General features: G+C 47.0%; 17 non-coding genes and 4 pseudogenes across 17 annotated transcripts; 11 read left to right on the forward strand and 10 right to left on the reverse strand.

The window, feature by feature from the left end:
• The first annotated feature begins 1,120 nt into the window (after positions 1-1,120).
• LOC134997473 (U1 spliceosomal RNA) lies at positions 1,121-1,276 on the forward strand. The gene has a single exon (XR_010199969.1). It is a non-coding gene; the product is annotated as a U1 spliceosomal RNA (small nuclear RNA).
• A 675-nt stretch (positions 1,277-1,951) lies between these two features.
• On the forward strand, positions 1,952-2,115 carry LOC134997203 (U1 spliceosomal RNA). Its single transcript, XR_010199750.1, has one exon. It is a non-coding gene; the product is annotated as a U1 spliceosomal RNA (small nuclear RNA).
• A 152-nt stretch (positions 2,116-2,267) lies between these two features.
• LOC134997307 (U1 spliceosomal RNA) lies at positions 2,268-2,430 on the forward strand. The gene has a single exon (XR_010199841.1). It is a non-coding gene; the product is annotated as a U1 spliceosomal RNA (small nuclear RNA).
• A 4,845-nt stretch (positions 2,431-7,275) lies between these two features.
• LOC134997220 (U1 spliceosomal RNA) lies at positions 7,276-7,439 on the reverse strand. Its single transcript, XR_010199765.1, has one exon. It is a non-coding gene; the product is annotated as a U1 spliceosomal RNA (small nuclear RNA).
• Positions 7,440-8,131: 692 nt separating this feature from the next.
• LOC134997284 (U1 spliceosomal RNA) lies at positions 8,132-8,273 on the reverse strand (annotated as a pseudogene).
• Positions 8,274-8,425: 152 nt separating this feature from the next.
• Positions 8,426-8,589, reverse strand: LOC134997060 (U1 spliceosomal RNA). The gene has a single exon (XR_010199614.1). It is a non-coding gene; the product is annotated as a U1 spliceosomal RNA (small nuclear RNA).
• Positions 8,590-9,281: 692 nt separating this feature from the next.
• LOC134997285 (U1 spliceosomal RNA) lies at positions 9,282-9,423 on the reverse strand (annotated as a pseudogene).
• Positions 9,424-9,575: 152 nt separating this feature from the next.
• Positions 9,576-9,739, reverse strand: LOC134997358 (U1 spliceosomal RNA). The gene has a single exon (XR_010199888.1). It is a non-coding gene; the product is annotated as a U1 spliceosomal RNA (small nuclear RNA).
• Positions 9,740-10,431: 692 nt separating this feature from the next.
• LOC134997286 (U1 spliceosomal RNA) lies at positions 10,432-10,573 on the reverse strand (annotated as a pseudogene).
• Positions 10,574-10,725: 152 nt separating this feature from the next.
• LOC134997370 (U1 spliceosomal RNA) lies at positions 10,726-10,889 on the reverse strand. Its single transcript, XR_010199894.1, has one exon. It is a non-coding gene; the product is annotated as a U1 spliceosomal RNA (small nuclear RNA).
• A 1,304-nt stretch (positions 10,890-12,193) lies between these two features.
• On the forward strand, positions 12,194-12,267 carry TRNAN-AUU (transfer RNA asparagine (anticodon AUU)). The gene has a single exon. It is a non-coding gene; the product is annotated as a tRNA-Asn (tRNA).
• Positions 12,268-17,637: 5,370 nt separating this feature from the next.
• Positions 17,638-17,753, reverse strand: LOC134996950 (U5 spliceosomal RNA). The gene has a single exon (XR_010199509.1). It is a non-coding gene; the product is annotated as a U5 spliceosomal RNA (small nuclear RNA).
• Positions 17,754-18,039: 286 nt separating this feature from the next.
• On the reverse strand, positions 18,040-18,155 carry LOC134996934 (U5 spliceosomal RNA). Its single transcript, XR_010199493.1, has one exon. It is a non-coding gene; the product is annotated as a U5 spliceosomal RNA (small nuclear RNA).
• A 282-nt stretch (positions 18,156-18,437) lies between these two features.
• Positions 18,438-18,553, reverse strand: LOC134996921 (U5 spliceosomal RNA). The gene has a single exon (XR_010199481.1). It is a non-coding gene; the product is annotated as a U5 spliceosomal RNA (small nuclear RNA).
• Positions 18,554-18,697: 144 nt separating this feature from the next.
• LOC134997464 (U1 spliceosomal RNA) lies at positions 18,698-18,825 on the forward strand (annotated as a pseudogene).
• A 593-nt stretch (positions 18,826-19,418) lies between these two features.
• LOC134997009 (U1 spliceosomal RNA) lies at positions 19,419-19,582 on the forward strand. The gene has a single exon (XR_010199565.1). It is a non-coding gene; the product is annotated as a U1 spliceosomal RNA (small nuclear RNA).
• Positions 19,583-19,734: 152 nt separating this feature from the next.
• Positions 19,735-19,897, forward strand: LOC134997252 (U1 spliceosomal RNA). The gene has a single exon (XR_010199796.1). It is a non-coding gene; the product is annotated as a U1 spliceosomal RNA (small nuclear RNA).
• Positions 19,898-20,571: 674 nt separating this feature from the next.
• LOC134996990 (U1 spliceosomal RNA) lies at positions 20,572-20,735 on the forward strand. Its single transcript, XR_010199547.1, has one exon. It is a non-coding gene; the product is annotated as a U1 spliceosomal RNA (small nuclear RNA).
• Positions 20,736-20,887: 152 nt separating this feature from the next.
• Positions 20,888-21,050, forward strand: LOC134997354 (U1 spliceosomal RNA). Its single transcript, XR_010199884.1, has one exon. It is a non-coding gene; the product is annotated as a U1 spliceosomal RNA (small nuclear RNA).
• Positions 21,051-21,725: 675 nt separating this feature from the next.
• Positions 21,726-21,889, forward strand: LOC134997153 (U1 spliceosomal RNA). The gene has a single exon (XR_010199704.1). It is a non-coding gene; the product is annotated as a U1 spliceosomal RNA (small nuclear RNA).
• Positions 21,890-22,041: 152 nt separating this feature from the next.
• LOC134997353 (U1 spliceosomal RNA) lies at positions 22,042-22,204 on the forward strand. The gene has a single exon (XR_010199883.1). It is a non-coding gene; the product is annotated as a U1 spliceosomal RNA (small nuclear RNA).
• Positions 22,205-26,911: the final 4,707 nt, after the last annotated feature.

Consider the following 26,911-nt stretch of genomic DNA (forward strand, 5'->3'; position numbering starts at 1 on the left):
GATAGAGCAGAATTGAGGACACGTCAACAATTTCTGCCGAAGGTGGTTCATCTTTCCACATGGTGCCTTGGGCCACTGACACCTTCGTTGAGTCAAAGTCTCTGGCTGTGGTCAGAACTTTGAAAATTTATGTCACCAGAACGGTTCAGATTAGAAAAACAGAGGCTCTGTTTGTCCTGTATGCTCCCAACAGGATTGGGTGTCCTGCGTCCATGTAGACCATTATGCGCTGGATCTGTGGTAAGATTCAGCATGCTCATTCCACGGCAGGATTGCCGTTACTGAATTAGGTGAAGACCCATTCTACTAGAAAGGTGGGTTCATCCTGGGCAGCTGGTCGGGGAGTCTCGGCATTGCAACTTTGCCGAGCAGCTATTTAGTAAACACTTTTGCTAAGTTTTAAAAGTTTTAGAGTAAAGGAGATTCAACTGAGGCAGCACAAGGGAACTCCCATCTGGGGACAACAACTGCAGTGAGAACACATATTTTCAGATGAACATGGGAGGGCAGAAGGCTGCCTAATACTGAAGCACCCCCAAACAACAAACCAAATGCAACAACTAGTACAAGCATTCCTGGGGGAAGGTCTGCAGAAGACGGATTTGCATACAGTGATGTCATCCAAGCAGTGGGCCAAAGTTGGCTGGAACCCTCATCTGCATATGAAAAGAGAAAAGGGGTATGCAGGGCATGGCGGCCTTTTGCGGCGCTTGGATGACCCTTAGTTCGCATTAAACACCCCCACCCTCCTTTGGTGTGGGGCTCATGTTGGCCATGCCCCAGCCCCTGAAGCATTCAAGCTGATTTCTTGCAGCAGCTTGGCACTGTAACAGCTCCAGAGCTGCTCTGTAAGGCAACTAAAAGGGTGTGGGCCCTGCAGCACTACCTGTAGTTTGCATTGTGCATTGGAAGGCACAAAGTAAGCAGACAGGAGGAGAAGTCAGGATAGTCCACAAGGGTATAGAAGGGAGGGGCTCAAGAAAAAAGAAGTGGAAACAGACAGCAAACTAGGCTGGAGAGAGACCTGAGACAAAGAGATCTGAATTATATGAGAGCCGACCAGGGGAAACACAAATTATGCAGTCAAGTTTCCCACATTTGGGGAAATCGCAGGGGCAGCACACCCAGGTGAGATACTATAATCAGGACGGTGCTTCTCCCAGGGCAAGGCTCACCCATTGCACTCTGGGTGTGCTGCTCCTACGATTTCCCCAAATGTGGGACACTTGACTGCATAATTTGTGTTTCCTCTGGTCGGCTCTCGTATAATTCAGATCTCTTTGTCTCAGGTCTCTCTCCAGCCTAGTTTGCTGTCTGTTTCCACTTCTTTTTTTCTTGAGCCCCTCCCTTCTATACCCTTGTGCACTATCCTGACTTCTCCTCCCGTCTGCTTACTTTGTGCCTTCCAATGCACAATGCAAACTACAGGTAGTGCTGCAGGGCCCACACCCTTTTACTTGCCTTACAGAGCAGCTCTGGAGCTGTTACAATGCCCAGCTGCTGCAAGAAATCAGCTTGAATGCTTCATGGGATGGGGCATGGCCAACATGAGCCCCACACCAAAGGAGGGTGGGGGTGTTTAATGCGATCTAGGGGTCATCCAAGCACCGCAAAAGGCTGCCATGCCCTGCACGCCCCTTTTCTCTTTTCATAAGCAGATGAGGGTTGAAGCCAACTTTGACCCACTGCTTGGATAACATCACCATATGCAAATCCATCTGCTGCAGGCCTTCCCCCAGGAATGCTTGCACTAGTTGTTGCATTTGGTTTGTTGTTTGGGGGTGCTTCAGTATTAGGCAGCCTTCTGCCCTCCCATGTTCATCTGAAAATATGTGTTCTCCCTGCAGTTGTTGTCCCCAGATGAGAGTTCCCTTGTGCTGCCTCAGTTGAATCTCCTTTACTTGACAGAGATGTGCCTGAGCAGCGGCCCTCCCCAGCCCTATCCCAAATCATACTTATTTTGCATAGGAGACACCATGGTCATGAAAATTGTTCACCCAGGGTGAGTTTCATTCATTGCATTCTGGGTATGCTGACCCCTGTGATTTCCCCAAATGTGGGAAACTCGCCTGCATTATTTGTGGTAGTGGGGGACTGTGTTTGTGTTTTCCGCTGGTCAGCTCTGGTAAAAGTCAGATTTCTTTGTCTCAGATCTTCCTCTAGCCTTGTTCTTCTTTCGAGAGTTCCATTGTGCTGCCTCAGTTGGATCTCCTTCACTTGACAGGGGGGTGCCCGAGCAGCGACCCTCCCCAGCTCTAGCCCAACTCCTACTTACCTGCCAGGTGAGATACTATGATCTTGAAGGTGCTTCTCCCAGGGCAAGGCTCACCCATTGCACTCTGGGTGTGCTGCCCCTGCGATTTCCCCAAATGTGGGAAACTTGACTGCATAATTTGTGTTTCCCCTGGTCGGCTCTCGTATAATTCAGATCTCTTTGTCTCAGGTCTCTCTCCAGCCTAGTTTGCTGTCTGTTTCCACTTCTCTTTTCTTGAGCCGCTCCCTTCTATGCCCTTGCGCACTATCCTGACTTCTCCCGTCTGCTTACTTTGTGCCTTCCAACGCACAATGCGAACTACAGGTAGTGCTGCAGGGCCCACACCCTTTTATTTGCCTTACAGAGCAGCTCTGGAGCTGTTACAGTGCCCAGCTGCTGCAAGAAATCAGCTTGAATGCTTCAGGGGCTGGGGCATAGCCAACATGAGCCCCACACCGAAGGAGGGTGGAGGTGTTTAATGCGAACTAGGGGTCATCCAAGCGCCGCAAAAGGCCGCCATGCCCTGCATAACCCTTTTCTCTTTTCATATGCAGATGAGGGTACCAGCCAACTTTGGCCCACTGCTTGGATGACATCACCGTATGCAAATTCGTCTCCTGCAGACCTTCCCCCAGGAATGCTTGTACTAGTTATTGCATATGGTTTGATATTTGATGGTGCTTCAGTATTAGGCAGCCTTCCGCCCTCCCATGTTCATCTGAAAAGATGTGGTCTCCCTGCAGTTGTTGTCCCCAGACGAGAGTTCCCTTGTGCTTCCTCAGTTGAATCTCCTTAACTTGACGGGGGAGGGGCTTGCCCGAGCAGCCACCCTCCCCAGCCCTATCCCAACTCATGCTTATTTTGCATATGAGATCTCTATATCATGAAGATTGTTCTCACAGGGTGAGGTTCATCCATTATATTTTAAAATAGGAAGGTTCAAATTACATATTTGAATTGCATCTATGTGCTGGATTCAAATGTTCCTCCCCCTTCCTTTCTCAATTGTGCCCGTCAGCAGCTATTCTAAGGTTGCTGCCAATGGGTGTGACACATTAATTTCTTCTGTGGGGTACACTGGACTCCACAAGGATTCACATTGGGGTGTAGAGTAGGATCTTGATCTGAGGCACCAACCGGCTCAAAGCTTTTGACTGTTCCCAAGATGCTCAGCGCATTCTCCTCTATAACCCCGCTTCCATGAACAGGGAGCTCAGTTTGTAGTTGGTGCCTTCAGTAGCAGGCCACTTAACAGGGGCCTGCCTCAGGCAGCCTATTCTTAGCTATTAATTTTGACAAGAAAATAAGAACTTTTTTTATGAGAATCTACAAGGGCTGCAGCAGGCTAGGTCTAATAGACATCTTTACTGCAGCTTCATCACTCCCAGCGGCGCTGTATACTCCCGTGCCCTGGTTGCTGGGTCACTGCAGCGGAGGCTCCGGTTTCTTCCTAAGGTCAGTCACACACACACCGCCCTTCCGGATCACGAGGCCGCTGATGAAGGGGAGCGTGGCCGTAGGGGGTGGACCGTGTGCGCACTGGCGTGGACACTGATTACTGGGCAGCCGCTCCACAAGCCACCAGGTACAGTTAAGGAGCACAGGTCTGGGGGTTTTTCTCCCATATTAAACCAATTTTGTACTGCCCGCAGCGCATTGCGATAGGTAATAGGGCCTGATTCAGGTTGGATTGCAATCACAATAAGCGATCCAACTGCAAAAATTGCTAAGAGCATACGCAAGTGCCTGCATTTTCTGCGGCACCCCGCAGAGAATGCGATCGCCTCTGCCTGTCAATCGGGGCAGGGGGGGAGAGGGGGGTCAGCAAAACTCCATTTCCAAGTCAGGGATGGAGCGGTGCGGGGGCAAGGCTTCAAAATGGGGTCTGCAACGGAGGAGACACAGGGGGCGTGGTCACAGCGGCTGTATGACATCACATTCAGCCGCTGTGATCACAAAAATGGTGGCGGCTTCCTGCGCGCACATACAGTCTGCACCAGCAGAAGGCTACACCATTTTTTATGATCACGCTGAACTGCAGTGCGACTGCAATTACAGCATGGTCAAGAAGGGAGGCGTCATGCTGGGTGGCCATGTCCTGTCACTGTGCAGGAGCCAGCACCGCTCACACACTAGTCCCCGAGTGCAGCCCCCAATTCCCGGGACACCCGGAGCAACAAAATGTAGATTCAGGCCACCAGGCCACGCCCCTACCTATGAAACCATGCCTCCTTTTTACCATTGCGCTGCTTATCTGCGCGCACTGCATTACAATCTCCTTCGCCACCTCTCTGGGTGTCACCAGTGATAGTGACACCTCTGCCATGCTTGTAGCAGCTGGTCCTAAGATCTACGCCTCAAGCCCTGAGTGTTTGCCCTTGTGACTTGTTGATCATCATAGCGAAGCAGATGCTTACAGAAAACTGCAGGGGCTTAGATTGAAAATAAAAAAAATTATGGGTATAAGGTAGAGAGGAGCGGGTTCGGTTCTCCGAGAACCGAATTCCCCACGAACTCCACGTGGTTTACACTGGTCCGAGGCAGGCTCGGTTGTTCCCGCCTGACTCGGAAAACCTGAACAAGGGAAAATGTCATCATCCCGCTGTCGGATTCTCGCGAGATTCGGATTTCATATAAAGAGCTGCGCGTTGCCGCCATTTTTACTCGTGCATTGAAGAGAGAGCGGAGAGGACGTGGCTATGTTCTCTCAGTGGAAATCTCAATATCAGTGCTCATTATCAGTGGTTACTTATTGCTGCTCAGTAATACTAGTAGTGTGTCTCTCCTGCTCAGTGTCAGTTCTCAGTAGTATCCTCATCAGTGCTCAGTATCACTGCTCATTGTCTTGTGCTGCATTGTGGTGCTCAGCATACTACAGTACATTACTAATAGTCCAGTGCTGCATCTTGCTGCTCAGTGTCAGTTCTAGTATCCTCATCAGTGCTCACTATCACTGCTCATTACATTGTGGTGTTCTGTATACTACAGTAACATAGTAATATAGTAACATATAGTAATATAGTTTTTGAGGTTGAAAAGAGGCAAATTGCCCATCGTGTTCAACCTGTTTTAAGTTGTGATGATTCTACATACTTGCTGAATAATGTTTTATGACTGGGAGTTTTTTTAAGGTCAGTGCGCTTAGTCTCGCGTCCAAATATTCCTTTAAAGCAAAGGGTCGTCAAACAGGTTCTACTGTTTGGATTCAGTCAGTTGTGGATGCTCCGTCAGAAAACACCTCTCCAAACTTCTTTGGTGGCTGCTCAGTTCTTCAGAATATGACTTGGGTATGTTCAGTCATGAAATTCTGTGAAGGCAGGGGAGAAGAACAAGCGCCATATGGTGTAGTATTTTGAATAAATTGGAGTGATAGATAGGTATATACGAAGTAAGTACCGGATAGATTCTTGAGATTAGGCCTGTCTGTCTCACTAAATTCTTTGTGGCTGTTCCCCACCTAGGAGACAAAAGATCATCGCCATATGGTGTAGTAACCTCAGATATATCTTGGGGTACCCTCCCCTCTATTTCATGCGTACCAAAAGGAAAATTCAATATAGCATATAGGATATATTTATATCCAGGTAGATCAAGTCGGTCCAATATGATGTAATGGCTGAATCAGTCGACTGTTGCTGCCTTATATAGTATTATCAATAAAAAAATTTAATCCACAAAATAATAATACAAATTCAGATAAAAAATAAATAAAACAAATCAGAAAATCTTAGCTGATTGGTGTAGGCAGTAGTTAGGTCAGTCTCAACGCGTTTCGCCTCCAGGGCTTCCTCAGGAGAATACATCATATCAAAAGATACACATATTTATAGTGCTTTCAGTTTCGTTTTGGCCAGCACTTACGGTTCTAACCTAAACCGGAAGTGACGCGGCAGTGGCCGGGACGAGCCGCGTCACTTCCGGTTTCACGGAGCAAACGGACTCTATGTCCGTCTTGCGCTACTTATACAGACTGATCTAAAATTTATATTAACACTGCACCACCAATGCAATCTAATGTTAAATATCAAGCCACATATGCATTTAGTATGTAAGTCGGACCGAGCACTTCCGGTTCCGGAAATGACGCGAACCGGAAGTGCTGGCCAAAATGAAACTGAAAGCACTATAAATATGTGTATCTTTTGATATGATGTATTCTCCTGAGGAAGCCCTGGAGGCGAAACGCGTTGAGACTGACCTAACTACTGCCTACACCAATCAGCTAAGATTTTCTGATTTGTTTTATTTATTTTTTATCTGAATTTGTATTATTATTTTGTGGATTAAATTTTTTTATTGATAATACTATATAAGGCAGCAACAGTCGACTGATTCAGCCATTACATCATATTGGACCGACTTGATCTACCTGGATATAAATATATCCTATATGCTATATTGAATTTTCCTTTTGGTACGCATGAAATAGAGGGGAGGGTACCCCAAGATATATCTGAGGTTACTACACCATATGGCGATGATCTTTTGTCTCCTAGGTGGGGAACAGCCACAAAGAATTTAGTGAGACAGACAGGCCTAATCTCAAGAATCTATCCGGTACTTACTTCGTATATACCTATCTATCACTCCAATTTATTCAAAATACTACACCATATGGCGCTTGTTCTTCTCCCCTGCCTTCACAATGTTTTATGACTAGTTAACTACTACAACTCATGTTCCCCCTGGATTAACCATGTTGATATTTTAAGTATTATAACCTTGGATAGCTTTTTCATTCAGAAATGTATCCATTCCTTTTTTAAATCCAATTACAGAGTCCACCATTACCACCTTCCCTGGCAGGGAATTCCACATCCTGATTGCCCTAACAGTGAAGATCATAGTATCTCACCTGGCAGGTAAGTAGGAGTTGGGCTAGAGCTGTGGAGGATTGCTGCTTGGGCACCCCCTGTCAAGTGAAGGAGATCCAACTGAGGCAGCACAAGGGAACTCTCGAAAGAAGAACAAGGCTAGAGGAAGATCTGAGACAAAGAAATCTGACTTTTACCAGAGCTGACCAGAGGAAAGCACAAACACAGTCCCCCACTACCACAAATAATGCAGTCGAGTTTCCCACATTTGGGGAAATCACAGGGGTCAGCATACCCAGAATGCAATGAATGAACCTCACCCTGGGAGAACAATCTTCATGACCATGGTATCTCCTATGCAAAATAAGTATGATTTGGGATAGGGCTGGGGAGGGCCGCTGCTCAGGCACATCTCTGTCAAGTAAAGGAGATTCAACTGAGGCAGCACAAGGGAACTCTCATCTGGGGACAACAACTGCAGGGAGAACACATATTTTCAGATGAACATGGGAGGGCAGAAGGCTGCCTAATACTGAAGCACCCCCAAACAACAAACCAAATGCAACAACTAGTGCAAGCATTCCTGGGGGAAGGCCTGCAGCAGATGGATTTGAATATGGTGATGTCATCCAAGCAGTGGGTCAAAGTTGGCTTCAACCCTCGTCTGCATATGAAAAGAATAAAGGGGTGTGCAGGGCATGGCGGCCTTTTGCAGCGCTTGGATGACCCCTAGTTCGCATTAAACACCTCCACCCTCCTTCGGTGTGGGGCTCATGTTGGCTATGCCCCAGCCCCTGAAGCATTCAAGCTGATTTCTTGCAGCAGCTGGGCACTGTAACAGCTCCAGAGCTGCTCTGTAAAGCAAGTAAAAGGGTGTGGGCCCTGCAGCACTACCTGTAGTTTGCATTGTGCGTTGGAAGGCACAAAGTAAGCAGACGGGAGAAGTCAGGATAGTGCACTAGGGTATAGAAGGGAGGGGCTCAAGAAAAAAGAAGTGGAAACAGACAGCAAACTAGGCTGGAGAGAGACCTGAGACAAAGAGATCTGAATTATATGAGAGCCGACCAGGGGAAACACAAATTATGCAGTCAAGTTTCCCACATTTGGGGAAATCGCAGGGGCAGCACACCCAGAGTGCAATGGGTGAGCCTTGCCCTGGGAGAAGCATCTTCATGATCATAGTATCTCACCTGGCAGGTAAGTAGGAGTTGGGCTAGAGCTGGGGAGGGTCGCTGCTCGGGCACCCCCCTGTCAAGTGAAGGAGATCCAACTGAGGCAGCACAAGGGAACTCTCGAAAGAAGAACAAGGCTAGAGGAAGATCTGAGACAAAGAAATCTGACTTTTACCAGAGCTGACCAGAGGAAAGCACAAACACAGTCCCCCACTACCACAAATAATGCAGTTGAGTTTCCCACATTTGGGGAAATCACAGGGGTCAGCATACCCAGAATGCAATGAATGAACCTAACCCTGGGAGAACAATCTTCATGACCATGGTATATCCTATGCAAAATAAGTATGATTTGGGATAGGGCTGGGGAGGGCCGCTGCTCAGGCACATCTCTGTCAAGTAAAGGAGATTCAACTGAGGCAGCACAAGGGAACTCTCATCTGGGGACAACAACTGCAGGGAGAACACATATTTTCAGATGAACATGGGAGGGCAGAAGGCTGCCTAAAACTGAAGCACCCCCAAACAACAAACCAAATGCAACTACTAGTGCAAGCATTCCTGGGGGAAGGCCTGCAGCAGATGGATTTGCATATGGTGATGTCATCCAAGCAGTGGGTCAAAGTTGGCTTCAACCCTCGTCTGCATATGAAAAGAAAAAAGGGGTGTGCAGGGCATGGCGCCCTTTTGCGGCGCTTGGATGACCCCTAGTTCGCATTAAACACCTCTACCCTCCTTCGGTGTGGGGCTCATGTTGGCTATGCCCCAGCCCCTGAAGCATTTAAGCTGATTTCTTGCAGCAGCTGGGCACTGTAACAGCTCCAGAGCTGCTCTGTAAAGCAAGTAAAAGGGTGTGGGCCCTGCAGCACTACCTGTAGTTTGCATTGTGCGTTGGAAGGCACAAAGTAAGCAGACGGGAGAAGTCAGGATAGTGCACAAGGGTATAGAAGGGAGGGGCTCAAGAAAAAAGAAGTGGAAACAGACAGCAAACTAGGCTGGAGAGAGACCTGAGACAAAGAGATCTGAATTATATGAGAGCCGACCAGGGGAAACACAAATTATGCAGTCAAGTTTCCCACATTTGGGGAAATCGCAGGGGCAGCACACCCAGAGTGCAATGGGTGAGCCTTGCCCTGGGAGAAGCATCTTCATGATCATAGTATCTCACCTGGCAGGTAAGTAGGAGTTGGGCTAGAGCTGGGGAGGGTCGCTGCTCGGGCACCCCCCTGTCAAGTGAAGGAGATCCAACTGAGGCAGCACAAGGGAACTCTCGAAAGAAGAACAAGGCTAGAGGAAGATCTGAGACAAAGAAATCTGACTTTTACCAGAGCTGACCAGAGGAAAGCACAAACACAGTCCCCCACTACCACAAATAATGCAGTTGAGTTTCCCACATTTGGGGAAATCACAGGGGTCAGCATACCCAGAATGCAATGAATGAACCTAACCCTGGGAGAACAATCTTCATGACCATGGTATCTCCTATGCAAAATAAGTATGATTTGGGATAGGGCTGGGGAGGGCCGCTGCTCAGGCACATCTCTGTCAAGTAAAGGAGATTCAACTGAGGCAGCACAAGGGAACTCTCATCTGGGGACAACAACTGCAGGGAGAACACATATTTTCAGATGAACATGGGAGGGCAGAAGGCTGCCTAATACTGAAGCACCCCCAAATAACAAACCAAATGCAACAACTAGTGCAAGCATTCCTGGGGGAAGGCCTGCAGCAGATGGATTTGAATATGGTGATGTCATCCAAGCAGTGGGTCAAAGTTGGCTTCAACCCTCGTCTGCATATGAAAAGAATAAAGGGGTGTGCAGGGCATGGCGGCCTTTTGCGGCGCTTGGATGACCCCTAGTTCGCATTAAACACCTCCACCCTCCTTCGGTGTGGGGCTCATGTTGGCTATGCCCCAGCCCCTGAAGCATTCAAGCTGATTTCTTGCAGCAGCTGGGCACTGTAACAGCTCCAGAGCTGCTCTGTAAAGCAAGTAAAAGGGTGTGGGCCCTGCAGCACTACCTGTAGTTTGCATTGTGCGTTGGAAGGCACAAAGTAAGGAGACGGGAGAAGTCAGGATAGTGCACAAGGGTATAGAAGGGAGGGGCTCAAGAAAAAAGAAGTGGAAACAGACAGCAAACTAGGCTGGAGAGAGACCTGAGACAAAGAGATCTGAATTATATGAGAGCCGACCAGGGGAAACACAAATTATGCAGTCAAGTTTCCCACATTTGGGGAAATCGCAGGGGCAGCACACCCAGAGTGCAATGGGTGAGCCTTGCCCTGGGAGAAGCATCTTCATGATCATAGTATCTCACCTGGCAGGTAAGTAGGAGTTGGGCTAGAGCTGGGGAGGGTCGCTGCTCGGGCACCCCCCTGTCAAGTGAAGGAGATCCAACTGAGGCAGCACAAGGGAACTCTCGAAAGAAGAACAAGGCTAGAGGAAGATCTGAGACAAAGAAATCTGACTTTTACCAGAGCTGACCAGAGGAAAGCACAAACACAGTCCCCCACTACCACAAATAATGCAGTTGAGTTTCCCACATTTGGGGAAATCACAGGGGTCAGCATACCCAGAATGCAATGAATGAACCTAACCCTGGGAGAACAATCTTCATGACCATGGTATCTCCTATGCAAAATAAGTATGATTTGGGATAGGGCTGGGGAGGGCCGCTGCTCAGGCACATCTCTGTCAAGTAAAGGAGATTCAACTGAGGCAGCACAAGGGAACTCTCATCTGGGGACAACAACTGCAGGGAGAACACATATTTTCAGATGAACATGGGAGGGCAGAAGGCTGCCTAATACTGAAGCACCCCCAAACAACAAACCAAATGCAACAACTAGTTCAAGCATTCCTGGGGGAAGGCCTGCCGCAGATGGATTTGCATATGGTGATGTCATCCATGCAGTGGGTCAAAGTTGGTTCAAACACCTTTGCAAAGTTCTATAAGTTTGATACCCTGGCTGAGGAGGACCTCCTGTTTGCTCAATCAGTGCTGCAGAGTCATCCGCACTCTCCTGCCCGTTTGGGAGCTTTGGTATAATCCCCATGGTCCTTACGGAGTCCCCAGCATCCTCTAGGACGTAAGAGAAAATAAGATTTTAAACCTACCGGTAAATCTTTTTCTCGTAGTCCGTAGAGGATGCTGGGTGCCCGTCCCAAGTGCGGTCTACTTCTGCAAGACTTGTATATAGTTATTGCTTACATAAGGGTTATATGTTAGTTTTCATCGGTCTTGGACTGATGCTATGTTGTTTTCATACTGTTAACTGGGTAGTATATCACAAGTTATACGGTGTGATTGGTGTGGCTGGTATGAATCTTGACCTTGGATTAACAAAAATCCTTTCCTCGTACTGTCCGTCTCCTCTGGGCACAGTTTCTCTAACTGAGGTATGGAGGAGGGGCATAGAGGGAGGAGCCAGTGCACACCCAGATCAAAAGTCTTTCTTAAAGTGCCCATGTCTGCTGCGGAGCCCGTCTATCCCCCATGGTCCTTACGGAGTCCCCATCATCCTCTACGGACTACGAGAAAAAAAAATTACCGGTAGGTTTAAAATGTTATTTTTTTCTCTGCAACCCACTGCTAAATTGTGCTTCCTAGCTGTTTTTTATAAAATCACTTAATTAAATCTAACTCTGATTACGTCAGAGAAGGCCAGGTACCCTACACCATAAGAGGGGGTATGAAATTTTGACTTGTCTTCTTAAAGATCACCAAAATCTGTTGACAAGGTCAATTACATCCCTGGGTGGGATTGAACCACCAACCTTTTGGTTAATAGCCCATGTAAGTGCAAGAAATCCTGAAGCACTCACTCATCATGGGAAAGTACCAATGTGTTTCTTACAAAAATTCTCCAGATTATTGACTTTTTAAAGTTTTTCTAGGAAACGTTCTAGATGAATGCTTATTAGCCTTTGTCAGTATTGACTTTTGCAAGGTGTCTCTGTGGCGCAATCGGTTAGCATGTTTGGCTATTAACCAAAAGGTTGGTGGTTCAATCCCACCCAGGGATGTAATTGACCTTGTAATCAGATTTTGGTGATCTTTAAGTAGACAAGTCAAAATTTCAAAAACCCCCCTTATGGTGTAGGGTACCTGGCCTTCTCTGATGTAATCAGAGTTAGATTTGATTAAGTGATTTTATAAAAAAACAGCTAGGAAGCACAATTTAGCAGTGGGTTGCAGAGAAAAAAAATTATGCTGGCAGAAAAGTACAATTGAGTGATTAAACAGCTCTTCATTTTCTGATTTTATGTTTATGCTAACAAATTTGCTCTCTGAAAAGTGTCCACAAAGCCAAGTCTCTGATTAACACCTTTGTAGGAATGGTTTTTCACCTATTACTGAATTAAACTTGCTTCATTGGAAAGGCATCAAAGATGCATCCTCATTTCAATGTCTACTGAAATAATACAGGTTGACACCAGGAAACGTCACTGCATCATTGCTGCTTCCTCATGGGGAAGTCTGTTTAATGTGAAAACAAGGTGATATCTAATCAGCACACAGGTAAGGAATTAAGAAAATCTTTCTTTATGGGTGAAGATGTTTCTCACAAATTGTTGTCCCAATGCATCATTGAAATTCAAGATGGAAGATGATTTTCATATATCACTTGTACATTTTGCATTGCTCTTCTGGTGACAATGTAGTTTGTTTTTGTCAATTACCATTTCAGTAATAGGGTAAAGAAAATTAAGTGGATTTTTTAAAGAAAACAATGCTGTCAATATACTATTAAAACAAATTAAAATGATAAAAGTTATTGTACTTTAAGTAAAAATAAAAGAGCCAAAATATCAATCCCAGTTTTTGATTACTTTAATTATAAAAAAAAAAATGCACATAGCAGAGGATAGTTTCGATCAATCGACCTCTGGGGTATGGGCCCAGCATGCTTCCATTGCACTACTCTGCTGCTCATGGAAGTGTAAGAGATCCTGAAGACTAAATTGATTAAAGGCCTAAAAGTACTTGACTATAAGGAAAGACTTACTAGGCTGAATATTTATACACTAGAAAAGAGGTGCCTAAGAGGAGATATTATTAATATCTTCAAATATGTAAAGATACATAACAAAGAGTTATCAGAGGAATTATTTATTAAAAGAACACGTGGTCACTCGCTGCGACTGGAGGAAAGTTCAGAACGCAATGGAGGAAAGGATTCTTCACTGTTAGGGCAATCAGGATGTGGAATTCCCTGCCAGGGAAGGTGGTAATGGCGGACTCTGTAATTGGATTTAAAAAAGGAATGGATACATTTCTGAATGAAAAAGCTATCCAAGGTTATAATACTTAAAATATCAACATGGTTAATCCGGGGGTAACATGAGTTATAGTAGCTAACTAGTCATAAAACATTATTCAGCAAGTATGTAGAATCATCACAACTTAAAACAGGTTGAACACGATGGGCAATTTGCCTCTATTCAACCTCAAAAACTATGTTACTATATTACTATGTTATTGTAGTATACAGAACACCACAATGCAATGAGCAGTGATAGTGAGCACTGATGAGGATACTAGAACTGACACTGAGCAGCAAGATGCAGCACTGGACTATTAGTAATGTACTGTAGTATGCTGAGCACCACAATGCAGCACAAGACAATGAGCAGTGATACTGAGCACTGATGAGGATACTACTGAGAACTGACACTGAGCAGGAGAGACACACTACTAGTATTACTGAGCAGCAATAAGTAACCACTGATACTGAGCACTGATATTGAGATTTCCACTGAGAGAACATAGCCACGTCCTCTCCGCTCTCTCTTCAATGCACGAGTAAAAATGGCAGCAACGCGCAGCTCTTTATATGGAATCCGAATCTCGCGAGAATCCGACAGCGGGATGATGACATTTTCCCTTGTTCAGGTTTTCCGAGTCAGGCGGGAACAACCGAGCCTGCCTTGGACCAGTGTAAACCACGTGGAGTTTGTGGGGAATTCGGTTCTCGGAGAACCGAACCTGCTCCTCTCTACCTTATACCCATCAATTTTTTTATTTTCAATCTAAGCCCCTGCAGTTTTCTGTAAGCATCTGCTTCGCTATGATGATCAACAAGTCACAAGGGCAAACACTCAGGGTTTGAGGCGTAGATCTTAGGACCAGCTGCTACAAGCATGGCAGAGGTGTCACTATCACTGGTGACACCCAGAGAGGTGGCGAGGGAGATTGTAATGCAGTGCGCGCAGATAAGCAGCGCAATGGTAAAAAGGAGGCATGGTTTCATAGGTAGGGGCGTGGCCTGGTGGCCTGAATCTACATTTTGTTGCTCCGGGTGTCCCGGGGGTTGGGGGCTGCACCCGGGGACTAGTGTGTGAGCGGTGCTGGCTCCTGCACAGTGACAGGGCATGGCCACCCAGCATGACGCCTCCCTTCTTGACCATGCTGTAATTGCAGTCGCACTGCAGTTCAGCGTGATCATAAAAAATGGTGTAGGCTCCTGCTGGGGCAGACTGTATGTGCGCGCAGGAAGCCGCCACCATTTTTGTGATCACAGCGGCTGAATGTGATGTCATACAGCCGCTGTGACCATGCCTCCTGTGTCTCCTCTGTTGCAGACCCCATTTTGAAGCCTTGCCCCCGCACCGCTCCATCTCTGACTTGGAAATGGAGTGTTGCTGACCCACCTCTCCCCCCCTTCCCCGCCCCGATTGACAGGCAGAGGCGATCACATTCTCTGCGGGGTGCCGCAGAAAATGCAGGCACATGCGTATGCTCTTAGCAATTTTTGCAGTTGGATCGCTTATTGTGATTGCAATCCAACCTGAATCAGGCCCTATTACCTATCACAATGCGCTGCGGGCAGTACAAAATTGGGTTAATATAGGAGAAAAACCCCCAGACCTGTGCTCCTTAACTGTACCTGGTGGCTAGTGGAGCGGCTGCCCAGTAATCAGTATCCACCGCAGTGCGCACACGGCCCACCCCCTACGGCCTCGCTCCCCTTCATCAGCGGCCTCGTGATCCGGAAGGGTGGTGTGTGTGTGACTGACCTTAGGATGAAACCGGAGCCTCCGCTGCAGTGACCCAGCAACCAGGGCACGGGAGTATACAGCGCCGCTGGGAGTGATGAAGCTGCAGTAAAGATGTCTATTAGACCTAGCCTGCTGCAGCCCTTGTAGATTCTCATAAAACAAGTTCTTCTTTTCTTGTCAAAATTAATAGCTAAGAATAGGCTGCCTGAGGCAGGCCCCTGTTAAGCGGCCTGCTACTGAAGGCACCAACTACAAACTGAGCTCCCTGTTCATGGAAGCGGGGTTATAGAGGAGAATGCACTGAGCTTCTTGGGAACAGTCAAAAGCTTTGAGCCGGTTGGTGCCTCAGATCAAGATCCTACTCTACACCCCAATGTGAATCCTTGTGGAGTCCAGTGTACCCCACAGAAGAAATTAATATGTCACACCCATTGGCAGCAACCTTAGAATAGCTGCTGACGGGCACAATTGAGAAAGGAAGGGGGGGGGGGACATTTGAATCCAGCACATAGATGCAATTCAAATATGTAATTTGTACCTTCCTATTTTAAAATATAATGGATGAACCTCACCCTGTGAGAACAATCTTCATGATCAAGAGATCTCATATGCAAAATAAGGATGAGTTGGGATAGGGCTGGGGAGGGTGGCTGCTCGGGCAGCCCCTCCCCCGTCAAGTTAAGGAGATTCAACTGAGGAAGCACAAGGGAACTCTCGTCTGGGGACAACAACTGCAGGGAGACCACATCTTTTCAGATGAACATGGGAGGGCGGAAGGCTGCCTAATACTGAAGCACCATATGCAACAACTAGTACAAGCATTCCTGGGGGAAGGTCTGCAGCAGACGGATTTGCATACGGTGATGTTATCCAAGCAGTGGGCCAAAGTTGACTGGAACCCTCATCTGCATATGAAAAGAGAAAAAGGGCATGCAGGGCATGGCGGCCTTTTGCAGTGCTTGGATGACCCCTAGTTCACATTAAACACCCCCACCCTCCTTTGGTGTGGGGCTCATGTTGGCCATGCCCCATCCCCTGAAGCATTCAAGCTGATTTCTTGCAGCAGCTGGGCACTGTAACAGCTCCAGAGCTGTTCTGTAAGGCAAGTAAAAGGGTGTGGGCCCTGCAGCACCACCTGTAGTTCGCATTGTGCGTTGGAAGGCACAAAGTAAGCAGACGGGAGGAGAAGTCAGGATAGTGCGCAAGGGCATTCTTTTCTCTTAGTCCGTAGAGGATGCTGGGGTCACATTAAGAACCATGGGGTATAGACGGGATCCGCAAGAGACATGGGCACTTTAAGACTTTCAAAGGGTGTGAACTGGCTCCTCCCTCTATGCCCCTCCTCCAGACTCCAGTTATAGGAACTGTGCCCAGGGAGACGGACATTTCGAGGAAAGGATTTATTGTTAAACTAAGGTGAGCATCTTACCAGCTCACACCTTAAGCATGCCGCAGAAAGTGGCATTCAACAGAACACAAGCCAACGGCATGAACAATTGCAGCAAAAAGCTGACCAGAACCATAACACAACATGTGTATAACCACAAGTAATAACTGCAGACACAGTATGGACTGGGACGGGTGCCCAGCATCCTCTACAGACTAAGAGAAAAGGATTTACCGGTAGGTATTAAAATCCTATTTTCTCATACGACCTAGAGGATGCTGGGGTCACATTAAGAACCATGGGGTTATACCAAAGCTCTTGAACGGGTGGGAGAGTGCGTACGACTCTGCAGCACCGAATGACCCAACTTAAGGTTATCATCAGCCAAGGTATCAAACTTGTAAAACTTAGCAAAAGTGTTTACTAAATAGCTGCTCGGCAAAGTTGCAATGCCGAGACTCCCCGACCAGCTGCCAAGGATGAACCCACCTTTCTAGTAGAATGGGTCTTCACCTACTTCAGTAACGGCAATCCTGCCGTGGAACGAGCATGCTGAATCTTACCACAGATCCAGCGCATAATGGTCTACATGGAAGCAGGACACCCAATCCTGATGGGAGCATACAGGACAAACAGAGCCTCTGTTTTCCTAATCTGAACCGTTCTGGTGACATAAATTTTCAAAGTTCTGACCACAGCCAGAGACTTTGACTCAACGAAGGTGTCAGTGGCCAAAGGCACCATGTGGAAAGATGAACCACCTTCGGCAGAAATTGTTGACGTGTCCTCAATTCTGCTCTATCTTCATGAAAGATCAAATAAAGGCTCTTGTGATACTGCATGGTTTGTACTGTTTTCCATGTGCTCCCAGATCTTTCAAGCAAGTAGCATGGTCAAGAAAGTTCTGTTTGAAAAGAAACAAACATTTACTGTCATTGTTATGCAAATAAACTTACATTAAAGCTAACAAGAAAGCACACTCGTTCTGTCTTTAAACTGATAAAAGAAACCCCAATAATATGGGGCATGCAAAAATTGAGATAAAACTCAGTTTTGCTCCTCTCCACGGAAATCTTTAATAAAAGGCGAAATATTTGTTAGTTCTGAAGAGAAACCAGAGCATGACCAAGATTCCACCTGTCGCCTGAGTGCCATGCCAGCAGTTCTCATTCAGATCAAAGTGAGCACCCAATTTGAATGAAAGAAAGCAGATTTCTCACCAGGCTTCCCCTTGCTATAAACATGGTTTGTACTCTTTTCCATGTGCTCCCAGATCTTTCAAGCAATTAGTATGGTCAAGAAAGTTCTGCTTGAAAAGAAACAGACATTTATAGTCATTGTTATGCAAATAAACTTACATTAAAGCTAACAAGAAAGCACACTCGTTCTGTCTTTAAACTGATAAAAGAAACCCCAATAATATGGGGCATGCAAAAATTGAGATAAAACTCAGTTTTGCTCCTCTCCACAGAAATCTTTAATAAAAGGCGAAAGATTTGTTCGTTCTGAAGAGAAACCAGAGCATGACCAAGATTCCACCTGTCGCCTAAATGCTGTGCCAGCAGTCCTCATTCAGATCAAAGTGAGCGCCCAACTTGAAAGAAAGCAGATTTCTCACCTGGCTTCTCCTTGCTATAAGCATGGTTTGTACTGTATTCCATGTGCTCCCAGATCTTTCAAGCAAGTAGCATGGTCAAGAAAGTTCTGTTTGAAAAGAAACAAACATTTACTGTCATTTCTATGCAAATGAGCTTACATTAAAGCTAACAAGAAAGCACACTCGTTCTGTCTTTAAACTGATAAAAGAAACCCCAATAATATGGGGCATGCAAAGATTGAGATAAAACTCGGTTTTGCTCCTCTCCACAGAAATCTTTAGTAAAAGGCGAAAGATTTGTTCGTTCTGAAGAGAAACCAGAGCATGACCAAGATTTTCATCTGAAAATATGTGTTCTCCCTGCAGTTGTTGTCCCCAGATGAGAGTTCCCTTGTGCTGCCTCAGTTGAATCTCCTTTACTTGACAGAGATGTGCCTGAGCAGCGGCCCTCCCCAGCCCTATCCCAAATCATACTTATTTTGCATAGGAGATACCATGGTCATGAAGATTGTTCTCCCAGGGTGAGGTTCATTCATTGCATTCTGGGTATGCTGACCCCTGTGATTTTCCCAAATGTGGGAAACTCGCTTTTATACCCTTGTGCACTATCCTGACTTCTCCTCCTGTCTGCTTACTTTGTGCCTTCCAATGCACAATGCAAACTACAGGTAGTGCTGCAGGGCCCACACCCTTTTACTTGCCTTACAGAGCAGCTCTGGAGCTGTTACAGTGCCAAGCTGCTGCAAGAAATCAGCTTGAATGCTTCAGGGGATGGGGCATGGCCAACATGAGCCCCACACCGAAGGAGGGTGGGGGTGTTTAATGCGAACTAAGGGTCATCCAAGCGCCGCAAAAGGCCGCCATGCCCTGCACACCCCTTTTCTCTTTTCATATGCAGATGAGGGTTCCAGCCAACTTTGGCCCACTGCTTGGATGACATCACCGTATGCAAATCCGTCTTCTGCAGAACTTCCCCCAGGAATGCTTGTACTAGTTGTTGCATTTGGTTTGTTGTTTGGGGGTGCTTCAGTATTAGGCAGCCTTCTGCCCTCCCATGTTCATCTGAAAAAATGTGTTCTCCCTGCAGTTGTTGTCCCCAGATGAGAGTTCCCTTGTGCTGCCTCAGTTGAATCTCCTTTACTTGACAGAGATGTGCATGAGCAGCGGCCCTCCCCAGCCCTATCCCAAATCATACTTATTTTGCATAGGAGATACCATGGTCATGAAGATTGTTCTCCCAGGGTGAGGTTCATTCATTGCATTTTGGGTATGCTGACCCCTGTGATTTACCCAAATGTGGGAAACTCAACTGCATTATTTGTGGTAGTGGGGGACTGTGTTTGTGCTTTCCTCTGGTCAGCTCTGGTAAAACTCAGATTTCTTTGTCTCAGATTTTCCTCTAGCCTTGTTCTTCTTTCGAGAGTTCCCTTGTGCTGCCTCAGTTGGATCTCCTTCACTTTACAGGGAAGTACCCGAGCAGCGACCCTCCCCAGCTCTCGCCCAACTCCTACTTACCTGCCAGGTGAGATACTATGATCATGAAGGTGCTTCTCCCAGGGCAAGGCTCACCCATTGCACTCTGGGTGTGCTGCTCCTGCGATTTCCCCAAATGTGGGAAACTTGACTGCATAATTTGTGTTTCCCCTGGTCGGCTCTCGTATAATTCAGATCTCTTTGTCTCAGGTCTCTCTCCAGCCTAGTTTGCTGTCTGTTTCCACTTCTCTTTTCTTGAGCCGCTCCCTTCTATGCCCTTGCGCACTATCCTGACTTCTCCTCCTTTCTGCTTACTTTGTGCCTTCCAACGCACAATGCGAACTATAGGTAGTGCTGCAGGGCCCACACCCTTTTACTTGCCTTACAGAGCAGCTCTGGAGCTGTTACAGTGCCCAGCTGCTGCAAGAAATCAGCTTGAATGCTTCAGGGGCTGGGGCATAGCCAACATGAGCCCCACACCGAAGGAGGGTGGAGGTGTTTAATGCAAACTAGGGGTCATCCAAGTGCCGCAAAAGGCCGCCATGCCCTGCATAACCCTTTTCTCTTTTTATATGCAGATGAGGGTTCCAGCCAACTTTGGCCCACTGCTTGGATGACATCACCGTATGCAAATCCGTCTTCTGCAGACCTTCACCCTGGAATGCTTTTACTAGTTGTTGCATTTGGTTTGTTGTTTGGGGATGCTTCAGTATTAGGCAGCCTTCTGCCCTCCCATGTTCATCTGAAAATATGTGTTCTCCCTGCAGTTGTTGTACCCAGATGAGAGTTCCCTTGTGCTGCCTCAGTTGAATCTCCTTTACTTGACAGAGATGTGCCTGAGCAGCGGCCCTCCCCAGCCCTATCCCAAATCATACTTATTTTGCATAGGAGTTACCATGGTCATGAAGATTGTTCTCCCAGGGTGAGGTTCATTCATTGCATTCTGGGTATGCTGACCCCTGTGATTTCCCCAAATGTGGGAAACTCGACTGCATTATTTGTGGTAGTGGGGGACTGTGTTTGTGCTTTCCTCTGGTCAGCTCTGGTAAAAGTCAGATTTCTTTGTCTCAGATCTTCCTCTAGCCTTGTTCTTCTTTCGAGAGTTTCTTTGTGCTGCCTCAGTTGGATCTCCTTCACTTGACAGGGGGGTGCCCGAGCAGCGACCCTCCCCAGCTCTAGCCCAACTCCTACTTACCTGCCAGGTGAGATACTATGATCAGGAAGTTGCTTCTCCCAGGGCAAGGCTCACCCATTGCACTCTGGGTGTGCTGCTCCTACGATTTCCCCAAATGTGGGACACTTGACTGCATAATTTGTGTTTCCTCTGGTCGGCTCTCGTATAATTCAGATCTCTTTGTCTCAGGTCTTTCTCCAGCCTAGTTTGCTGTCTGTTTCCACTTCTTTTATCTTGAGCCCCTCCCTTCTATACCCTTGTGCACTATCCTGACTTCTCCTCCCGTCTGCTTACTTTGTGCCTTCCAATGCACAATGCAAACTACAGGTAGTGCTGCAGGGCCCACACAATCTTTTACTTGCCTTACAGAGCAGCTCTGGAGCTGTTACAGTGCCCAGCTGCTGCAAGAAATCAGCTTGAATGCTTCAGGGGATGGGGCATGGCCAACATGAGCCCCACACCAAAGGTGGGTGGGGGTGTTTAATGCGAACTAGGGGTCATCCAAGCACCGCAAAAGGCCGCCATGCCCTGCACGCCCCTTTTCTCTTTTCATATGCAGATGAGGGTTGAAGCCAACTTTGACCCACTGCTTGGATGACATCACCATATGCAAATCCATCTGCGGCAGGCCTTCCCCCAGGAATGCTTGCACTAGTTGTTGCATTTGGTTTGTTGTTTGGGGGTGCTTCAGTTTTAGGCAGCCTTCTGCCCTCCCATGTTCATCTGAAAATATGTGTTCTCCCTGCAGTTGTTGTCCCCAGATGAGAGTTCCCTTGTGCTGCCTCAGTTGAATCTCCTTTACTTGACAGAGATGTGCCTGAGCAGCGGCCCTCCCAGCCCTATCCCAAATCATACTTATTTTGCATAGGAGACACCATGGTCATGAAGATTGTTCACCCAGGGTGAGGTTCATTCATTGCATTCTGGGTATGCTGACCCCTGTGATTTCCCCAAATGTGGGAAACTCGCCTGCATTTTTTGTGGTAGTGGGGGACTGTGTTTGTGTTTTCCTCTGGTCAGCTCTGGTAAAAGTCAGATTTCTTTGTCTCATATATTCCTCTAGCCTTGTTCTTCTTTCGAGAGTTCCCTTGTGCTGCCTCAGTTGGATCTCCTTCACTTGACAGGGGGGTGCCCGAGCAGTGACCCTCCCCAGCTCTAGCCCAACTCCTACTTACCTGCCAGGTGAGATACTATGATCATGAAGGTGCTTCTCCCAGGGCTAGGCTCACCCATTGCACTCTGGGTGTGCTGCTCCTGCGATTTCCCCAAATGTGGGAAACTTGATTGCATAATTTGTGTTTCCCCTGGTCGGCTCTCGTATAATTCAGATCTCTTTGTCTCAGGTCTCTCTCCAGCCTAGTTTGCTGTCTGTTTCCACTTCTCTTTTCTGGAGCCACTGCCTTCTATGCCCTTGCGCACTATCCTGACTTCTCCCGTCTGCTTACTTTGTGCCTTCCAACACACAATGCGAACTACAGGTAGTGCTGCAGGGCCCACACCCTTTTAGTTGCCTTACAGAGCAGCTCTGGAGCTGTTACAGTGCCCAGCTGCTGCAAGAAATCAGCTTGAATGCTTCAGGGGCTGGGGCATAGCCAACATGAGCCCAACACCAAAGGAGGGTGGGGGTGTTTAATGCGAACTAGGGGTCATCCAAGCACCGCAAAAGGCCGCCATGCCCTGCATGCCCCTTTTCTCTTTTCATATGCAAATGAGGGTTCCAGCCAACTTTGGCCCACTGCTTGGATGACATCACCGTATGCAAATCCGTCTGCTGCAGACCTTCCCCCAGGAATGCTTGTACTAGTTGTTGCATATGGTTTGATATTTGATGGTGCTTCAGTATTAGGCAGCCTTCTGCCCTCCCATGTTCATCTGAAAAGATGTGGTCTCCCTGCAGTTGTTGTCCCCAGACGAGAGTTCCCTTGTGCTTCCTCAGTTGAATCTCCTTAACTTGACGGGGGAGGGGCCGAGCAGCCACCCTCCCCAGCCCTATCCCAACTCATACTTATTTTGCATATGAGATCTCTTGATCATGAAGATTGTTCTCACAGGGTGAAGTTCATCCATTATATTTTAAAATAGGAAGGTACAAATTACATATTTGAATTGCATCTATGTGCTGGATTCAAATGTCCCCCCCCCCCTTCCTTTCTCAATTGTGCCCATCAGCAGCTATTCTAAGGTTGCTGCCAATGGGTGTGACACATTAATTTCTTCTGTGGGGTACACAGGACTCCACAAGGATTCACATTGGGGTGTAGAGTAGGATCTTGATCTGAGGCACCAACCGGCTCAAAGCTTTTGACTGTTCCCAAGATGCTCAGTGCATCCTCCTCTATAACTCCGCTTCCATGAACAGGGAGCTCAGTTTGTAGTTGGTGCCTTCAGTAGCAGGCCACTTAACAGGGGCCTGCCTCAGGCAGCCTATTCTTAGCTATTCATTTTGACAAGAAAAGAAGAACTTGTTTTATGAGAATCTACAAGGGCTGCAGCAGGCTAGGTCTAATAGACATCTTTACTGCAGCTTCATCACTCCCAGCGGCGCTGTATACTCCCGTGCCCTGGTTGCTGGGTCACTGCAGCGGAGGCTCCGGTTTCTTCCTAAGGTCAGTCACACACACACCGCCCTTCCGGATCACGAGGCCGCTGATGAAGGGGAGCGTGGCCGTAGGGGGTGGACCGTGTGCGCACTGGCGTGGACACTGATTACTGGGCAGCCGCTCCACTAGCCACCAGGTACAGTTAAGGAGCACAGGTCTGGGGGTTTTTCTCCTATATTAAACCAATTTTGTACTGCCCGCAGCGCATTGTGATAGGTAATAGGGCCTGATTCAGGTTGGATTGCAATCACAATAAGTGATCCAACTGCAAAAATTGCTAAGAGCATACGCATGTGCCTGCATTTTCTGCGGCACCCCGCAGAGAATGCGATCGCCTCTGCCTGTCAATCGGGGCAGGGGGGGAGAGGGGGGTCAGCAACACTCCATTTCCAAGTCAGGGATGGAGCGGTGCGGGGGCAAGGCTTCAAAATGGGGTCTGCAATGGAGGAGACACAGGGGGCGTGGTCACAGCGGCTGTATGACATCACATTCAGCCGCTGTGATCACAAAAATGGTGGCGGCTTCCTGCGCGCACATACAGTCTGCACCAGCAGGAGGCTACACCATTTTTTATGATCACGCTGAACTGCAGTGCGACTGCAATTACAGCATGGTCAAGAAGGGAGGCGTCATGCTGGGTGGCCATAAGAGATGAGCGGGTTCGGTTCCTCGGAATCCGAACCCGCCCGAACTTCACCCTTTTTTGCACGGGTCCGAGCAGACTCGGATCCTCCCGCCTTGCTCGGTTAACCCGAGCGCGCCCGAACGTCATCATCCCGCTGTCGGATTCTCACGAGACTTGGATTCTATATAAGGAGCCGCGCGTCGCCGCCATTTTCACACGTGCATTGAGATTGATAGGGAGAGGACGTGGCTGGCGTCCTCTCCGTTTAGATTAGAAGATAGAGACGAGTGACATTTGATTTACTACTAATTTGGGGAGCAGTTGAACTTGTCAGGAGTACTCAGTAGTGCAGAGTTTTGCTGATAGTGACCACCAGTTTTATTATTTATAATCCGTTCTCTGCCTGAAAAAAAACGATACACATACCATATCTGTGCTCAGCCTCAGTGTGCTGCATGATATATCATCTATGTATATCTGACTGTGCTGAGTGCTCACTGCTCACACAGCTTAATTGTGGGGGAGACTGGGGAGCAGTTATAGCAGGAGTACAGTGCACACTTTTGCTGCCAGTGTGACCACCAGTATATTGTCTGCCTGAAAAAGTTAAACACTCCTGTGGTGTTTTTTTTTTATTCTATAAACGCATTCTGCTGACAGTGTCCAGCAGGTCCGTCATACATATATTATATAAATATTTATCTGCAGTAGTGTTATATTTTTTTTTTCATCTTTATCATCTCTATATTAGCAGACGCAGTACGGTAGTCCACGGCTGTGGCTATCTCTGTGTCGTCAGTGCTCGTCCATAATTGTATACCTACCTACCTGTGGTGGTTTTTTTTTTTCTATCTTCTTCATACTAGTAGTTTAGGAGTCTACTGACAGTGTCCACCAGGTCCATCATTATATTATATACCTACAGTAGTAATATATTTATTATATTATCTATACTAGCAGACGCAGTACGGTAGTCCACGGCTGTGGCTATCTCTGTGTCGTCAGTGCTCGTCCATAATTGTATACCTACCTACCTGTGGTGGGGTTTTTTTTTTATCTTCTTCATACTAGTAGTTTAGCAGTCTGCTGACAGTGTCCACCAGGTCCGTCATTATATTATATACCTACAGTAGTAATATATTTATTATATTATCTATACTAGCAGACGCAGTACGGTAGTCCACGGCTGTACCTACCTCTGTGTCGTCAGTGCTCGTCCATAATTGTATACCTACCTGTGGTGGGGTTTTTTTTTCTATCTTCTTCATACTAGTAGTTTAGGAGTCTGCTGACAGTGTCCACCAGGTCCGTCATTATATTATATACCTACAGTAGTAATATATTTAGTATATTATCTATACTAGCAGACGCAGTACGGTAGTGCACGGCTGTACCTACCTCTGTGTCGTCACTCGTCCATAATTGTATACCTAACTGTGGTGGGTTTTTTTTTCTATCTTCTTCATACTAGTAGTTTAGCAGTCTGCTGACAGTGTCCACCAGGTCCATCATTATATTATATATACCTACAGTAGTTATATATATTTTTTTTTATATCATTAATTATCATCTCTATACTAGCAGACGCAGTACGGTAGGCCACGGCTGTGGCTATCTCTGTGTCGTCAGTGCTCGTCCATAATTGTATACCTACCTACCTGTGGTGCAAGTTTTTTTCTATCTTCTTCATACTAGTAGTTTAGCAGTCTGCTGACAGTGTCCACCAGGTCCGTCATTATATTATATATACCTACAGTAGTTATATATATATTTTTTTATATCATTAATTATCATCTCTATACTAGCAGACGCAGTACGGTAGTCCACGGCTGTAGCTACCTCTGTGTCGTCAGTCACTCGTCATCCATAAGTATACTAGTATCCATCCATCTCCATTGTTTACCTGAGGTGCCTTTTAGTTGTGCCTATTAAAATATGGAGAACAAAAATGTTGAGGTTCCAAAAATAGGGAAAGATCAAGATCCACTTCCACCTCGTGCTGAAGCTGCTGCCACTAGTCATGGCCGAGACGATGAAATTCCATCAACGTCGTCTGCCAAGGCCGATGCCCAATGTCATAGTACAGAGCATGTAAAATCCAAAACACAAAAGATCAGTAAAAAAAGGACTCAAAAATCTAAATAAAAATCGTCGGAGGAGAAGCGTAAACTTGCCAATATGCCATTTACCACACGGAGTGGCAAGGAACGGCTGAGGCCCTGGCCTATGTTCATGGCTAGTGGTTCAGCTTCACATGAGGATGGAAGCACTCAGCCTCTCGCTAGAAAAATGAAAAGACTTAAGCTGGCAAAAGCACAGCAAAGAACTGTGCGTTCTTCAAAATCACAAATCCACAAGGAGAGTCCAATTGTGTCGGTTGCGATGCCTGACCTTCCCAACACTGGACGTGAAGAGCATGCACCTTCCACCATTTGCACGCCCCCTGCAAGTGCTGGAAGGAGCACCCGCAGTCCAGTTCCTGATAGTCAGATTGAAGATGTCAGTGTTGAAGTACACCAGGATGAGGAGGATATGGGTGTTGCTGGCGCTGGGGAGGAAATTGACAAGGAGGATTCTGATGGTGAGGTGGTTTGTTTAAGTCAGGCACCCGGCGAGACACCTGTTGTCCGTGGGAGGAATATGGCCATTGACATGCCTGGTGAAAATACCAAAAAAATCAGCTCTTCGGTGTGGAAGTATTTCAACAGAAATGCGGACAACAGGTGTCAAGCCGTGTGTTGCCTTTGTCAAGCTGTAATAAGTAGGGGTAAGGACGTTAACCACCTCGGAACATCCTCCCTTATACGTCACC

The sequence above is a fragment of the Pseudophryne corroboree genome, unplaced genomic scaffold (genome assembly GCF_028390025.1).
Source record: "Pseudophryne corroboree isolate aPseCor3 unplaced genomic scaffold, aPseCor3.hap2 scaffold_144, whole genome shotgun sequence".
Taxonomy (NCBI): domain Eukaryota; kingdom Metazoa; phylum Chordata; class Amphibia; order Anura; family Myobatrachidae; genus Pseudophryne; species Pseudophryne corroboree.